This window comes from Alosa alosa, chromosome 1 (genome assembly GCF_017589495.1).
Source record: "Alosa alosa isolate M-15738 ecotype Scorff River chromosome 1, AALO_Geno_1.1, whole genome shotgun sequence".
Lineage (NCBI taxonomy): Eukaryota > Metazoa > Chordata > Actinopteri > Clupeiformes > Clupeidae > Alosa > Alosa alosa.
The window spans coordinates 23,763,711-23,769,441 of NC_063189.1; the positions used below are offsets into that span (position 1 = coordinate 23,763,711).

Sequence of the window (5,731 nt, forward strand, 5' to 3'; positions counted from 1 at the left end):
ATCAGCTAATAATTATTGTTAAACAAACTAATGTGATATCTTATCTTAGATTCTTCAAAGTAACCACATTTTTCTTTGTTGAATGCTTTACACTTTCAGACCAAATCAAGATGTTCCCTTTTGTGTTTGATAATGTCAGATTGTCCATCATTGTCTATCATTTGCTCGATGGCGTCAAGAGGTTTGTTATATTAACATCAATATTGTGAATTATTATTGGGGTCAACAAGGTACAGTAAATAGTGGATATGACAATAACATAGGTTAGGCAACACCATTATTTAAAGCCTAGCTCGCTTAATAGAAAATATACATGTAAGTACAGTACACATGTATTTGGACAGTGTTTTTTCCAAAAGGAACTTCAGCTGTACTTCTGCTTCAGAAAATGTAGTGGAGTAAAAAGTAAGATATTTGGCCTGGAGTAAAAGTAAAAAGTTTAACAAAATTGAAATACTCAAATCAAGTACAGATACATGAAAAAGCGACAGAAAGTACAGTAATTGAGTAAATGTACTCAAGTAATGTCCACCACTGAATTTATGAATACAGCTGTATTATACAAACAGACCTCTGACAAGCTAAGTTTCTCTGCATGGTCAACATAGGCAGCTCAACTATTTTTTTTTTTTTTTTTTTATTAACGTTAGTGCAGATTAAAGAATCCTGTAAGCATTAAGGGGACTTTCAATTAGGACAGAGCTAAGTCCTAGGTGCAAACAATCGGATATTTGGTTATTTAACTATCAGTTACCTTCAAAACAGGCATTTTACTTTGGATAGTCAATAGCAATACATCATAGGAGTGATTTAATGTCAAAAAATCTAGACTGGAGTAACTCAACATTTGACACCTCCGAGATGTTTAGTGTTCGAAGACGTCAAATAGCTCGTTATAGCCAAGGAGCAAGAAGTGAACACGCATGTATGGCTATAGAAACTGTGCCTTCATGTTACAACTAAACACGAGGACTTTAAAGGTCTCATCTCATCGTTTTTTCATTAATTTTGCAGTGGTCTGTAGTATTGATGAATGCCCTGTGAGCCGGTTTTGGTGAAAAAAATGCTGTCCTGCGTGTGTTTCATGCTGTTCTAGTTTGGTGGGGAAGGTGGGCGGGGAGGAACGACTGGATTTCGCCTCTAGTCATGAATATTAATGACATGCTAATGAATTCACCTCTGATTGGCTAACAGTACTGTGACGCTTCCTCCAGTGCATCCTCATCCGATTCTGCCTGTGCTATGCTCCATATTCAACTTTACAGTGCTAAAACCTGGCTAAAACTCGAGTCAAAACTGTTGCACAAAATGTCTTCGGAGATACAACTTCATGTGTTTGATCCTAATATTCGAGTAGGAAGAAGAACCGCTTCCTGATCGTTTGTCGGTGAACGTTGGTTTAATAGAATGGTAACAATTGCCTGTCAGCTTAAAATTTCTCCTAAAAGAGGTAAACGTTTGTGACAATCGTCATCTTGCTTTCAAGTAATAAACAGTTGGAAACGTTTTAAAATAAAGACCTATTTCTTTACACAGTCAAAAGTCTTTGCAATCTTCCTAGTAGATATTTTACTTCACAACACAGGTAAGCACCCTTAAATGCAGTTCAGCCACTGACCTAGCCTGCTAATGCTATCGGAATAGCTAGATAGTATCATGGAATTCAAACCATAACTATCATTGAAAGACCACTTGGTCATAGCCCAATATATATATAGATCTAAATGCAAACACGCCTACCTAGCTATATTTTGTTGGAATTGTACCAGAATACCTACAGAAGCAGAGAATGTGTGCTGCAAGACTTCTCCGGTAATGAGAACTATGGCTTTGATAGCCTGACAATGGCAGAGGTTAGCCTACTCAAGTTGTTTTCTGTCACGTATGACAGAAAAAGTAGCCTACTATAGTATTTTGGGACTAAATATTACAGCAATCTTATAGGAATACTATAGTATTTGGACATACTATAGGTACTATAAGACTACTATAGAAAAACTATAGCGGTTACAGGATATTATAGTTATTAGTAGTACTTTTACAGTATGTCCCAATTATTTTTATAAGATTACTATAATATTTTGTCCCAAATACTATAAGATTCCTATACTACTTTTTCATAAGGGATTGCTCGTGTGGTTAGAAAAATGGGCAACACCAGTACCCCTGTTGTCTGTATGACCCTGTACCCAGGATTAGAACCAGTCTGCCTTAGCATAATGTACTCCCTTCAAAATGCACTAAACATTCGACTATGACAACTATGGCCCTCTGTGAGACAGAAGATATGAAAGATAAGATAAACCTTTAGCTTAAAAGGGACAAAAACTGATGAAACTCCTAAAACAAATATACAAAACAGGTCAATTTTCAATAAATAACTTTATTATATTTACATACAGCAGTACTCAAAGTGTGGTCCATAAGCTATCTCAAGTGTTCCACAAGTAGATGTGGTAAAATATAATAGAGGAGTTGTTTGCAATATTGAACCAACTTGTATGTAAATCCAAACAGTTCTGCAACACTGATGTAACCTATGCCAGTTTAAATCATATGAATCCTCTGACACCATAAGCAAGGTGGTTCAGTGAGAAGGCCTATTGTGTAATATACTGTTGAAGTAGGTCTACTGTTTTTTTTTTTGCTAGGTGGTCCGTGAAACACTGACAAATAGTAATATTGCAGTCTATTAAAATAATGCAAACACAAAACAAGAACATCCAAACTATGCATAGAATTAACAATGTCCTCTTTTTGCCAGACGATGCAGACATCTGGCCTACAGATCCTTTGTAAGATGGTGCTGGGATTATTTAGGGAAAAAGGTCTGAGTTGCCGTTTCGGCTTGTATTGTCCTGGGGATCCGAAGGGACAACACACAAAACACATTCGTTGGCTGTGATGATTCTATTACATTGCTCTTTGATTGCGCTGGGCCATAGGTGGAGCCATCAGGTGTTATTGTGAAGATGTCGCTTTCATCCTCCTCCTCCTCTTGATCAACCCGAGGTCTTCTAGCTGGCCTTGGATGAACAGGATTGATGGCAGTAGAGGTAGCAGGCCCCCATGCCCATGGTGTATCCAAAGTGCTTGTATCAATACTCATACTTTTCATGAAGTATTCTGTTTGGGTACCTAAAGTAAATAAATGTGTATTACTGTCAAGTTACAAGATACTAATAGTACACAGGACATTCACTATCTCACACAAAACTGTACTGGCACAATGGAAACAAAAATATTTTAGTGACTGTGGTAAGGTGTATGATTTACTAAGTAGCACACCCACAAGAAGACATTCGGTAATATCAATTCTATCTTATGCAATTCATGGGTTTCATCAGGTCCATTTACACAGGTGTATTAATCAAGCACCATGCAGTCTACATTCATAATCGAGGTGCTTGATTTTATACACCTGTGGAAAGTGACCTGAAGAAATCCATGAATTGACTTTCCCAAACATTGACGAGCACATACGAACCTGTATTAGCCTACTAGAAAAAGACTTCTAGAAACTAACAACAATAAAAGTTAGATCACAAACCTTTGCTTCTAACGTGATGACCTAATGTAGGCTAGAAAGCTGTGTAGTCTGACATGAGGATGTGCTCTGGAAGACATACAAAACACTAAGTAAACAGCAAGTAATCAAACAAAACATCATTGTAGGCCTACAAAGGTCAATGTAATAATGGCAAGAAGACATAAATTAGACTGAAGTGTAAATACCTGAGCTCTAGTGATAGCAACTTAGCCTAATAGTGCACGGGTATTGTGTTTTTGATTTTCCCTGTTTAGACTAGAACAATACCCGTACTTAGTTGAGCATAAGATATTGTTGCTAATATTATTATTTGTGGTTTAACACTTAGGTTAGAAGATTATAGGTTCAACAAGCTAAATCTCTGAGTAGTGTGGTCAGTTTCTTATGAGTGTAGCTACACCAGGCACGTAACTGAAGCATTCCGTTCGCGTTATGTAACGTTACTGCAACAATTAGCTTCCAATAGGCCTAATCAATGGAAGTAGCTACACCTGGCGTGTTAGTGGCCTGTAGGCTACGTTCGGGAAAATAGTCCATTCCTCTAATGGATTTTACCAGAGCCCTTCCTATTAGACATTCTCTGATTTTACACGTCGCGAACAGAACACTTCAGTTACGTGCCTAGTGTAGCTTCCTGTAATATAGGCTAGCCTAAGCCTAGCTTGTACCCTTTTCATGCATGCTAACGTGAAGAATATGAACATGCTATTTTGTAACAGACCTTAGGTGGAAAAGTTTGTTTGTACTTACAGCCTGTGAGCTGGTGGTCGATCATCATGACGGTACAGAACCAGGTTTTCAGAACATCGATGCAAAACCACTTTCTAACTGTAGGCAGTGACTGTGGTCGAAATGATTGGAACACAGAACTAATGTTGCACTACTTCGGTGGTGGTGTTCCAACGATAAATCCGAACCATTTCTTCCTCAACTCATGTTTCTAAGGCAAGACATGCAACATTGATGTGTTATTGCCACAAATAACACAGGCACGATTTTTTTTCCTACCATGTTAGCAACTTGCTGTTAACTCCTACTAGCTGCAGAGAGACAATCCCCTAGCCGCAAAATCTTCCAGTCTTCCTGTAGGCGTTCACAAGCCAAGGTGGGCGAGGCCATGAATAATCAGTTTCCCTTCGGCCTCATTGGGAAGGGCTCTTTATGATTCGCTTTTTTTTTCCGTATTTTTCTTTCATTGGCTAATGCGGGCAATGGGGGTAGAAGATCATTTTCACGTGTAGCATGCATATGCAACTTGGAGTGAGCTATAGTATTTCGAAAGTAACAAGTATTAAACGGTTTCTCAGTGAATGAGACCTTTAATAGCCCTTGAGCCAGCTCCTTACTATGTGATCTCAATGGCTATGCAGCGTTTGTTTGCACCTCCTGGTTACCTCCCAAAAACGCCCTTAATATCCATATGTTTGTGTGAAAGAATTAGGGGGTTGCACGGACGTCAAGTTCTTGACGGTAACCCAGCTGCACGGCTATGTTGAACTATTAGAACTGAATGAAGTACAATGGAGTATTATGCACTTTTGATACCTTAAGTCTACATCTGCTACTATTGGAGGGCGCAGCCAGCCAGAAGCAGATGGGCTCCCCCTATTAAGTCAGGTTCTGCTCAAGGTTTCTTCCTGGAATATGGGAGTTTTTCCTTGCCACAGTTGCCATATGGCGTGCTTGTGGGGGGTAAGAGGGTTAAGGCTGCCAGTCTTATGACGTCATTTTCTATATTTTTGATATGTTGCTGAGTATAACATAAACAGCAAAGAAAAGTGATTGATAATGACTGACTGACTATTACTGTGTTACATGCTTCAAATGTAAAGCACTTTGAGCTGCATTCTGTGTATGAAAGGTGCTATACAAATAAAGCTTTATTATTATTATTATTATTATTATTATTATTATTAAGTCAGCGGTCCCCAACCACCGGGCCGCAGGACATTCCTAACCGGGCCGTAGCCTACGACATGAGTTTTAAAAAATGCATGCAAACTAAACTAAATTTAATTCGCAATAATGTCACGTTTTTACATGGCATAGGCCTATATGCAGTTGTTTGATTGCACGCATGTTTGCATTTTGCAAGGTCTATTTTCTTACGTCTGTCTGTCCCGCCTTCAACACTTTTACATATTGCCTTCAGCGCTGCGCAGCCTCAGGTCAGCTCACTTC

The 5,731-nt window shown here is 38.6% G+C and overlaps 1 long non-coding RNA gene across 1 annotated transcript; it reads right to left on the reverse strand.

Annotated features, from left to right (window-relative positions):
* Window positions 1–900: 900 nt before the first annotated feature.
* LOC125292155 lies at window positions 901–5,094 on the reverse strand. The gene is made up of 4 exons (XR_007193144.1): window positions 4,868–5,094; window positions 2,324–2,328; window positions 2,260–2,261; window positions 901–972 (listed from the first exon to the last, which is right to left on the reverse strand). It is a non-coding gene; the product is annotated as an uncharacterized LOC125292155 (long non-coding RNA).
* Window positions 5,095–5,731: the final 637 nt, after the last annotated feature.